The following is a 12,317-nucleotide window of genomic DNA, read 5'->3' as shown; positions in this document are numbered from 1 at the left end:
CACCGTCCATCCTAATATTTGGTTTCTATAGCCACTAGTCCCGAGTCTAACATTTTGAGCTTCCCTGTCATTAATTTACCTGCTACATCTGCTCCGATTAGTAAGTCGACAGGTCCATCCCTACCTTCTACGTCAGTTAAAGAAATATTAGCTTGTAAAATCTCTGTCAACCACGGCCCTTCTTCGACTGAAGGAATACCATCACATATGACAGACTGATCCAGAGCTTCAAAATTACATTGAAATTCACCCTGCAAACTTTGTAATTCTACTTTATAACATAAATGTTCTTTCACATTAGTTTTTTCACCCCCAAAGAGGCTGTGTTTAATAGTTTCATTCCTCAGTGGTGTAACCCAATTTTTCCATAATCTCTTTCCTGACAGCAGTCAAACAAAGTTAAATGATGCAGGTAATATTAGATTAGGGAGTGAAGTCTTAAAGGAAGTAGATAAATATTGTTACTTAGGTAGAAAAATAACTAAAGATGGCAGAAGTATGGTGGACATAAAGTGCAGACTAGCACAGCAAGGAAGGCCTTTCTTAAGAATAGAAATTTGCTCACTTCGAACATTGATATAGGAATTAGGAAGATGTTTTTGAAGACTTTCATCTGTAGCATGGCATTGTATAGAAGTAAAATATGGATGATAACTAGCTCAGAAAGAAAGAGAATAGAAGCTTTTGAAATGTGGTGTTATAGAAAAATGCTGAAGGTGAGATGGATAGTTCGAATCACAAATGAAGAGATACTGTATGGAATTGGTGAGAGATCGATTTGGCTAAATTTGATGAGAAGAAGAGATAGAATGATAGGACACATCTTAAGACACCCAGGACTTGTTCAGTTGGTTTTTGAGAGAAGTGTAGGTGGTAAGAATGATGGGGTTAGACCAAGGTATGAATATGACAAGCATATTAGAGGAGATGTAAGATGCAGCAGTGATCATGGCTGAGAAATGATATAATGGATGCAGAAATTTTCTCAAGGCACTGGAGTATGTATCATAGAGATAGGATAGGAATGGCGGGAGGGGGAGTGTTCATTCTGGTGAAAGAATTTGTAAGCTACGAAAAAGTTAAAGACGAGACACATGAAATTCTAGGTGTAAGGCTCATTTCTAAAGATAATAGGCAACTTGATATATTTGGAGTGTACAGATCGGGAAAGGGTAGCACTGACGCAGATTCGGAATTATTTGATAGGATAGTCAGCTATGTGGGAAACGACATGGAAAGAAATGTGATTGTAGCAGGAGATCTGAATTTGCCAGATGTCAATTGGGAAGGAAATGAAAACGACAGGAAACATGACCAACAGATGGCAAATAAGTTAATATGAGAAGGACAGCTGATTCAGAGAGTGATGGAACCAACCAGAGGGAAAAATATCCTGGATGTCGTGCTGATAAAACCAGATGAGCTCTATAGGGAAACTGAAGTAATAGATGGTATTAGTGATCATGAAGCTGTTTTTGTCGTAGTTCAAAATAAATGTGATAGAAAGGAAGGTCTTAAAAGTAGGACTGTTAGGCAGTACCATATGGCTGATAAAGCAGGCATGAGGCAGTTTCTAAAAAGTAACTATGATCGGTGGAAAATGGTAAATAAAAATGTAAACAGACTCTGGGATGGGTTTAAAGAAATTGTTGAGGAATGCAAAAACAGGTTTGTACCTTTAAGGGTGGTAAGGAATGGTAAAGACCCACCTTATTATAATATAGAAATAAAAAGACTAAGAAGGAGGTGCAGACTGGAAAGAAATAGAGTTAGAAATGGCTGTGGAAGTAAGGAGAAATTGAAGGAACTTAATAGAAAATTGAATTTAGCAAAGAAGGCAGCTAAGGATAACATGATGGCAAGCATAATTGGCAGTCATACAAATTTTAGTGAAAAATGGAAGGGTATGTATAGCTATTTTAAGGCAGAAACAGGTTCCAAGAAGGACATTCCAGGAATAATTAATGAACAAGGGGAGTGTGTATGTGAGGATCTTCAAAAGGCAGAAGTATTCAGACAGCAGTATGTAAAGATTGTTGGTTACAAGGATGATGTCGAGATAGAGGAGGAGACTAAGGCCAAAGAAGTAATAAAATTTACATATGATAACAATGACATTTACAATAAGATACAAAAGTTGAAAACTAGAAAAGCGGCTGGAATTGATAAGATTTCTGGGGATATACTAAAGACAATGGGTTGGGATATAGTACCATATCTGAAGTACTTATTTGATTATTGTTTGGTCGGAGGAGCTATACCAGATGAATGGAGAGTTGCTATAGTAGCCCCTGTGTATAAAGAAAAGGGTGGTAGACATAAAGCTGAAAATTACAGGCTAGTAATTTTGACATGCATTGTATGTAAGCTTTGGGAAGGCATTCTTTTTGATTATATTAGACATGTTTGTGAAATTAATAACTGGTTCGATAGAAGGCAATTCGGTTTTAGGAAAGGTTATTCCACTGAAGCTCAACTTGTAGGATTCCAGCAAGATATAGCAGACATCTTGGATTCTGGAGGTCAAGTGGACTGTATCGCGATTGACCTGTCTAAAGCATTTGATAGGGTGGATCATGGGAGACTACTGGCAAAAATGAGTGCAATTGGACTAGACAAAAGAGTGACTGAATGGGTTGCTATATTTCTAGAAAATAGATCTCAGAGAATTAGAGTAGGTGAAGCTTTATCTGACCCTGTAATAATTAAGAGGGGAATTCCTCAAGGCAGTATTATCGGACCTTTATGTTTTCTTATATATATAAATGATATGAGTAAAGGAGTGGAATCGGAGGTAAGGCTTTTTGCAGATGATGTTATTCTCTATAGAGTGATAAATAAGTTACAAGATTGTGAGCAACTCCAACGTGACCTCGAAAATGTTGTGAGAAGGACAGCAGGCAATGGTATGTTGATAAACGGGGTTAAAAGTCAGGTTATGAGTTTTACAAATAGGAAAAGTCCTCTCAGTTTTAATTGCTGCATTGATGGGGTGAAAGTTTGTTTTGGGGATCATTGTAAGTATCTAGGTGTTAATATAAGGAAAGACCTTCATTGGGGTAATCACATAAATGGGATTGTAAATAAAGGGTACAGATCTCTGCACATGGTTATGAGGGTGTTTAGGGGTTGTAGTAGGGCTGTAAAGGAGAGTGCATATAAGTCTCTGGTAAGACCCCAACTAGAGTATGGTTCCAGTGTATGGGACCCTCACCAAGATTACCTGATTCAAGAACTGGAAAAAATCTAAAGAAAAGCAGCTCGATTTGTTCTGGGTGATTTCCGACAAAAGAGTAGTGTTACAAAAATGTTGCAATGTTTGGGTTGGGAAGAATTGAGAGAAAGAAGAAGAGCTGCTCAACTAAGTGGTATGTTCCGAGCTGTCAGTGGAGAGATGGCGTGGAATGACATTAGTAGATGAATAAGTTTGAATGGCGTTTATAAAATTAAGAAAGATCACAATATGAAGATAAAGTTGGAATTCAAGAGGACAAACTGGGGCAAATATTCATTTATAGGAAGGGGAGTTAGGGATTGGAATAACTTACCAAGGGAGATGTTCAATAAATTTCCAATTTCTTTGAAATCATTTAGGAAAAGGCTAGGAAAGCAACAGATAGGGAATCTGCCACCTGGGCGACTGCCCTAAATGCAGATCAGTATTGATTGATCGATCGATCGATTGATTGATTGATTGATTGATTGATTGATTGATTGATTGATTGATTGATTGATTGATTGATTGATTGATGTAGAAATGAAAAGTATAGCACAGGGTAGGGTAGCACGGAGTGCTGCAGCAAACCAGTCTATAGACTGATGCCTCTAACAACAACAACATCTAGGTACTGGGACCTTTCCCACCGTCCCCCATGACTCATGGGACCATGTGACACCAAAACCAACCCTTTCAGGTCACGAACACATGGGACCATGCTCCACGGGAGTCGATAGTCAAGGGACCTATTCGGCTTGTGCCGATTTCCCCTCATTGGGATTGTATCATTAATCCACTCACATGAGGAGTTATCGGCCATACAGCACGGCCAGGTCAAAGCCACTCTCCCGTTCCTGAGGTCTGAAAACAGACTCCTCAGGGTCGAAGACCGTTCGCGGCATGTAGAGGCTATAAAACTTAAACTAACTTAAAGGCCTACAATGAACGGAAGAGGTTTTTGGATGCTTGATTTTCGGCAAAGAAATAGCACAAATAAGTTTTCCAAATTTACTAAGGCGCTCGTTGAAATCTATACATACACTATGACATCCTTGGTAAACTAATATAAATTGACAAGTTGAATACAAATACTTAGCAATGGTAAAATCTGTGCTACCATCCATCAGCTAAACTTCATCCACATTCCATAAGAATATTTATGTGGATGACCACAGTTCCTAAGAATATTTCAAATGAAAGAAGACTTCCACCTGAACCAACAATCTGATGGATACCTGATTTGACATACACAGAAAAAATATACATCCCCGAGGGATGACCATTCTCGTTGACATACTACGTTCATACCATCGGTTTTGTCTGTCTATCACCCGTTGGATATCAAAACTGTTGAGTGTTACACAAAACAAAATATAACACTGAGTACCTATTTACAGTTACAATTACGAACCATTTTCCTCCAAATATCAGTATTCCCTGGGACCGAATCCCATATCATGAAGTTAAAATTTACTGACACTAATTCAACTACCCCGGAGTGGTCATTTATCTTATATCTACCGCCACCAAATATCTATACGTGAATAAAAAGTATACTGGAGAAATAAACATATGTTTTACGTAAACCATGGAAAAGAAAATAATATTACACGTTTCCACCAATTGGAAGACAAATGAAATAAAAATCAAACGAACACATGCTCGACAACGAACCCGTCACTTCCAACAACTACCAGTGAAATTTCACGAAGTCTAAATTTGCGCAGAACAGTACATAACACAAAACAAGATCACACTCTGAAAAAGAAACACATATTATACAACAGCACAAAGTATAAATGGCTGTATTTCATCTCGTAGCACCCGCTACTTGAGCGAGCTATCGGTCCCTTCTGTGCTCTATTGAGGTTCGAACCTGAGACTCTGGTCGTCTCCATCAAGGGTACTATAATCAAGCCCTAATTAGTCTAATCATGTAGAGAACAGTCATAAATTCCTACATTGCCTTTAGATCATGGCTGGTGAATCGTGTGTGGTAGTTACATAAATATTCTGTCTTTATTCTCACAGAAGACTGCACCGTCTTAAAAAGAAACACTTCTCGGCCAAGTGACTTCCCTCAGCTGCCCTCTCACAAGGACCTTCCCATTCAGGGCAATAAATCACTCCTTGTGAATGCTTCCCTTCGCACAGCGGCGAGAGACCTCTTAACGCACTCAATATCGGCAGTCACCGAGTCAACAAAATCATACAATTGAGCTAATGCAGGGTACACCTGCTCGAACCAGCTCATACTATCATTATGTCCAAGAATTATTTCTCAAATTAGGCCGCTATCTTATACCAAAAATCCCCTCAACTCTCCAGGAGTCTGGGGTTCAACCATACATTTCTTCCGTCGTACGTTTTTACCACAGTTACGTCAGCCTTTAACCCAAAGAACAATGTCCCCTAATCTCTCCCCCTTGAGGCGAGATTGTGTACCTGTCATATTCTACCCTATTGCTAGAGATATATCGGTATAAAATCACTGATCAAATTACTTTAAGAAAATAATAATAGTAATAATAATAATAATTATAATAATAATAATAATCCTCTAATCTGTTGCTTGAAATGTATCGGTATAAAACACTGATCAAGTTACATTAAGAAAATAATAATAATAATAATAATAATAACAATAATAATAATTATAATTATAATAATATTCAGACATGATCAAACTCAACTAGAAAATCTCTACTTTATTAGCCTAGCTAATGTGTAGGGGGGGGGCCAGGTTTGAACCTCCGCACATATCTTCTCGAACATCTTCAGTTACAGCCAAACTTATACACTAGCATGCAAAACAAACTACTGCCTCTACTTTTATGAATTTAGTGCTGTCACTATCCCACATTAACTTCTGTATAGGCGCATGTTAATGACCCTGACACCTACTAGTCCCTGCTCGTATTATGCAGTCACGCAGATGAAATTTACGGCTTTAACCTGTTCAATTTTCTACTTATTTTCCCCCTCAAATCTTTCTCAGCACTCATAACAAAAAAAATATTTAATATAGCATGCGCATGCAGCTTCTAAAAGGGGTCCCAAACTCTATACATCCTTCCTGGTTCACTTCCTTCCCATATCTACTTACAAAAATCAAACTAAACTAGGGTCATCTGACCACTCCAGGTAATTAACCTATCAATTACCTCATCATTAACCCTATTTTTACATTAACTCTATTTACAAGGGGGAAATACTAACATTGGAAGAAAATAGCTCAATACTCAACAGTTTTTGATGTTTTCTGGCCCCCGCCCGAAGTTTTCAGGGGCCTGCCATTGGTGCTCACTCCATGTCGCTGGCTCGTGCAGTCCTTGGTTCTAGGAGTTTGATGACTTTGCTGGAGTAATCCATCTTCCTGGTAAACAAATCACTGCAATTATATTTACACAATCTTGCACACTTGTTGATCACTCGACACCATCCAACTTCTCCTCTATCGTTCTAGATCGATGCAAGTTACGTGATGCTACTTATTATGGATATCTCAGCTATTCTATTTCGTTTAAATTAGGCGAGTTGAAAATTCATGATCTCCTCCTTCCCAAGTCTATCGCCTCCTACTTCCGTGACTTATATCAACCGTCCTTCTCCTAATTTCTTGTCTAGATCACTCAGATCCTGTACTTATCATTCCCCGTTACTTAGTGTGATAATCTGTTCCGGAAATCCTGCTCTCATTGTTACATGGATTTAAACTGATAGTATTTCTTCACACGATCTGATTTTCTTTTGAAACAAAGTTTACCAAATCCCAAAGTTAGACTCCTCGAAAGATGAGCTCCCTTACTGCTATAGACATCAACCTCGCGATGAGCGTTCTCCGTCTAGAGTTTGTTCCCCACGGCGTACTCAACTTTTCACAGTCATTACCCGAGACATAATGACAAATATTCAGAGTTTACTTCGCGATCGGATGTCGCACAAATACCTTTGTCATATAGTTACATTTCCTACTATCACTGCACACTGGAAAACACTTTTAGAACTTCACTCCCGTTTCTTTGTGTCAGTTATTCAGACAAAGAAGAGGTAGACCTTGCTCGCGGACTGACCGTAGTTTCACCTTCTGAAGCTCGTTCTCTACTACTGACTCCCCCGAGAAACTGCAACAACTTATAGCAAAGCTGGGAATAGGGGTGGCTAGCGTGTCCTTCCCCCACTCTGATTTTTGGCCTTTCCTGGATAAACCAGCCTGTCGAAATCAGCAATACGCTAGATTGTGTGACTATGTTACGCACAAGTGCGCTATGCCATGCGGAGTTGATTATGTTCGGTGGATCTGCCTAATTAATTTATAACATCGGAGGGGAAATGGTGAATCCCCAAAGGCATCTGGTTTCAGCCATCGCGTCCATACGCTAACGCAGTTATATAAGTAGTTTACCAACGCCTTTCGCTTGGAGAGTATTTTCTATCAGAACTCCTGACTTCATAATTCAACCAAAATTCTGCACACTGCTCTGACGGATGCAGTTTTGTTAATCAAGGCTTATTTACGCCGAAAACACATTAAATTTGGCCCGATCGCTCTGGCATCGCTGTACGCTGGCATTTGTTTTTCAATATGGAGTCGCTAAATAGTGTTCTTCTGCTGCTTCTTCTATGACGTGTGCCTAGTTCGGGGATTCTTTAAGCCACCAAGTGGGCATGTGAGGCGCCTCTCTGGCGGGCGTCCTATTGCACAACCTGATGCTACTCCCAAAATCCACACAAAGAAAGCGTGCTGCCTGCTTCCTTACCAAGCATATCACTTGAAATAAATATTACTTGTGCCGATACGGTCACATCTGCCCCTCCGTTGGTTTCAAGAAATTTGAAACGGAGTTGCGAATTTCTTGAACAATTACTACCCAATCCGTCTTAAGAACAATCTTCTTTAGCTGCTCTAAGTACCTGTGATTCTAATCTCAACTGGGCATTTCCTCTCTGGAGTAAGAAACATACTCGTGCCATAATGTCACGTCTCTGGTACAGCTCTATGCACGCCTCACAACTCTGGTCATTCAAATCGTCTTGTTTCTCCACCGTCATTACATGGACTGCTGGATCTTCTTCACCATCTTCTTCGTCGTCCTCTGGATACTCATCTTCGTCTCTCTCCCGATCCTCTTCCTCTTCTTCGGCGTTCTCGTCCACCATGTCTTCTGAGGACCGATAGCCTCCGGAAATCCGGCTATCTCCTCACCTAATATCTGGGCTTTCTCTTAAGGCGATCCCCCTGTGTGGCCTCATACTCTGGCGCACAGGGGTCCAACCTCCCTTGATTTGCGTTATGCTGCTGCAACGCAAGACTCTCTGCCCCTTGACGCTCATTTGGTTGGGTGAGTTGCCTTATGGGCTGCTCCCATATATCTCCATTACTTCGCGCGTCCCGCAACTCCTTAACTTACCGTTGTGATTCCTTCTTCCGGTCGTTCTAGTCTCCCTGACGATAATCTCCCCGTGGTTGCGGATTCCTATAGTTTCTAGGTTGCCATTTCGGATAGGGCCGCCGGTCCTTATGGTAATTATTTCTCTTATAGGATTGCCGACCATAACTTCGCCTATCCTCTCTCCACGGACGAGGATTCCACCTCCTATCCCTTGAAACATTATTTGTAGCGTACAGCTCCCGCGTACTTGTCCCTTGGTCCTTTTGACCGACAGAATTAGGATTTCCTTGGCAGTTCACGATATTTACCATTTCTGTCTGCCTGGTCTGCATGTGTTGGCCACCTGACGTCTGGTTCAGGTGCCGTAACACTTGCTCCATTTTAACAGCTGTTTTTACATCTGCAGCTATTAAAATGCGCTGCACGTCAGCTGGAAATTGTTTCATGAGTGCTGCTAATAGTTCGCCTTCTGCCGGAGGGTTGTCCAACTCCCTCATCTTCACTGACTGTCCTGTGAAGTACTCGCAGAAGCGCGTTGGTCCCGTCATCGAGTACCGACGTGAGTACAGTTCGAGGCGCAATCCCTGCTGCGTTTGCATCGCCCAATATTTGTCTAAGAATGCCCTTTTGAAACTTTCGTACCCGTCGAAGCAGTATCGAAATGCTTGGAACCACACAAGGGCCTGGTCCTCTAAAAATTTCTCGACAACCCGTAACTTTCATTCAGACGAGATCCGGTTATCGCTCATGTAACCGCCCATCTCGATCAGAAATTTCTTGGGCGTTATATTTCCACCGGGTTTGAAGCGTTTTGGTTTGTCGTCCGCCATCTTCACCATGTTATAGATGGGTATGGGTTCGACAGGAAGAAATGTTGAGTTATGGCCTGGTGTCCCTGCTATCTGATCTTGACTCATATTCATTTTCTGGAAGAGTCCTGATCTTTCGGATTCGGGCTTTGTGTCAAACGGATTAAATTGACTTGGTTTCATTGAGCTAAATTCCTTCCCAACTTCCGGAAACTCCTTCCCTATTTTAATTTTTCCAAACTCTTCCTTCAGTTCCTGAATTATGGCGTCGTGGATGTCTACTTTGAGTTTGACCTTCTGGGTCCTATGTGACCAATCCTCGATCCTGTCTGAAATTTTATCGTCCATCTTGTCGATTTCTTCCCAGATCGCGGTAATCTTTTCGGACGTTAGCTCTCTTTCTTCTGCTACACACAGTTCGATCGTGTCGGTAAACTCCTGTCGTAACGCTTCAGCTTTATGGCGTACGTCATTCAGCTTCATCTGGGTCTGCAATATTTCCCTAGTTATTGCCTCACTTTCCCTACGCTGATTTTCCTGGTATTCAACTGTCGCCTTCATATGTTGGTCTAACTGCTCCGCGATACTTGTGCTCTGAGGCTCAACACAATGAATGTGTTCAATTGCCATGTTCATGGTCTTACCGATATCCTCCTGCTTTGCCTCTATGCTCCCTACTCGTTCTTCTAAACGTTCGGTTATCTTAATGCAGCGTTCCAGATCGACTCTCAATTGTTCTACCAATTTGTCCTGCCGCTCATTGATTCGCTCTAACCGTTTATTAATTTCTTCCCTTCCTACCTTACACTCTGTCTGTACCTGGTCTATCATTTCTTTGATGTTTTCCTGAACGTTTCCAATAGTCTGATTCAGTTGTCCCATCATCTTTTCCTGAATATTCTCACTAGATTGATTCAGTTTTTCCGTTAAATTATCCTGAATACTTTCACTCGTTTGATTCAGTTTTTCCGTTAGATTATCCCGAATATCCTCACTCATCTCCCGTAAGAGTTCCTTCAATGCCTCCATATCCATGGTAATACAACTCTTTTCATTAAAATGAGACCCCCTTTACCTTTGGACCTTGGACCTCGGGTTGATAGACACACAAACCAATGTTCATTCAAGAATGTGTTCCCCCCATTCAACTTCGAAAATTTGTCAAAATCAAAACATTAATTCCAAAACGTCGCCTCAAATACGGCTGACTCGAAGTTGCCTAACATGTACACCCCTATTTCACCGAGAGCATAATCAAGTTTTAAAAACATAGCCTTTTTCATCAATAATCAATTTTGAATAAATTAATCACGCGTGCATTAAATTACCAACACTGGTGGTATATGCCAATAAAGCAGGTCACTCGTCAAGCATTGAGGCAGATACACCTGATACAATAGGTCATACCCTCCCAAAATTTTCCGCCTGAAACCTAGTTTATTGCCATTTCATAATAAGCTCAAGGGCCTGAGGTTACCCCTGCTAAATCACGAGAAATCTACCTTACTACGTAAATAACATTCACTACTAGTAATGAGGCCTATATCAAACAGTACCTTCCGACTCATACCCGCGAATATGATTACCTGAAGGGTATCGATATTCATTTTTCCCCAGATTCTGGAAAATCATTTTATTGTATTCTAGACTCGATTGAATCCTTATTTACCTTCGGGTACATCCATTGCTTTGAATGACAGTCCTGGTTATTGCCATAATAATAATAATAATAATAATAATAATAATAATAATAATAACCACGACATACCGAAAAATTTCTCAAATTAACATTTATTATTTACTTAGTCATTCATATTTGCCTACTGGTCCAATTACGCGCATCCAAAATATGAACTAAATCAGTCCTTTATCATAATTGGCCATTCCTATCCATTTTAACTTAGGCATATATGCCATGCGCCCAATAAAAGAAAAAATAATTAAAAATCCGAAAATACCTATCGAAAAACCGAAAAACCTACCGAAAATGCCAACACGGAGGGCGCCATATGGGACCTTTCCCACCGTCCCCCATGACTCATGGGACCATGTGACACCAAAACCAACCCTTTCGGGTCACGAACACATGGGACCATGCTCCACGGGGGTCGATTGTCAAGGGACCTATTCGGCCTGTGCCGATTTCCCCTCATTGGGATTGTATCATTAATCCACTCCCATGAGGAGTTATCGGCCATACAGCACGGCCAGGTCAAAGCCACTCTCCCGTTCCTGAGGTCTGAACACAGACTCCTCAGGGTCGAAGACCGTTCGCGGCATGTAGAGGCTAGAAAACTTAAACCAACTTAAAGGCCTACAATGAACGGAAGAGGTTTTTGGATGCTTGTTTTTTGGCAAAGAAATAGCACAAATAAGTTTTCCAAATTTACTAAGGCGCTCGTTGAAATCTATACATACACTATGACATCCTTGGTAAACTAATATAAATTGACAAGTTGAATACAAATAATTAGCAACGGTAAAATCCGTGCTACCATCCATCAGCTAAACTTCATCCACATTCCATAAGAATATTTATGTGGATGACCACAGTTCCAGAGAATATTTCAAAAGAAAGAAGACTTCCACCTGAACCAACAATCTGATGGATACCTGATTTGACATACACAGAAAAAATATACATCCCCGAGGGATGACCATTCTCGTTGACATACTACGTTCATACCATCGGTTTTGTCTGTCTATCACCCGTTGGATATCAAAACTGTTGAGTGTTACACAAAACAAAATATAACACAGATTACCTATTTACAGTTACAATTACGAACCATTTTCCTCCAAATATCAGTATTCCCTGGGACCGAATCCCATATCATGAAGTTAAAATTTACTGACACTAATTCAACTACCCCGGAGTGGTCATTTATCTTATATCTA

The 12,317-nt window shown here is 40.5% G+C and overlaps 1 protein-coding gene across 4 annotated transcripts in view; it reads left to right on the top strand.

Annotated features, from left to right (window-relative positions):
• Positions 1-12,317, top strand: part of GrlHz (Gustatory receptor-like Holozoa) — a 227,476-nt gene that overhangs the window by 105,814 nt on the left and 109,345 nt on the right. The window lies entirely within an intron of this gene.

The sequence above is a fragment of the Anabrus simplex genome, chromosome 7 (genome assembly GCF_040414725.1).
Source record: "Anabrus simplex isolate iqAnaSimp1 chromosome 7, ASM4041472v1, whole genome shotgun sequence".
NCBI lineage: Eukaryota > Metazoa > Arthropoda > Insecta > Orthoptera > Tettigoniidae > Anabrus > Anabrus simplex.
Note: the sequence above shows the minus strand (reverse complement) of the source record. Positions and strands in the feature narration are given on the sequence as shown.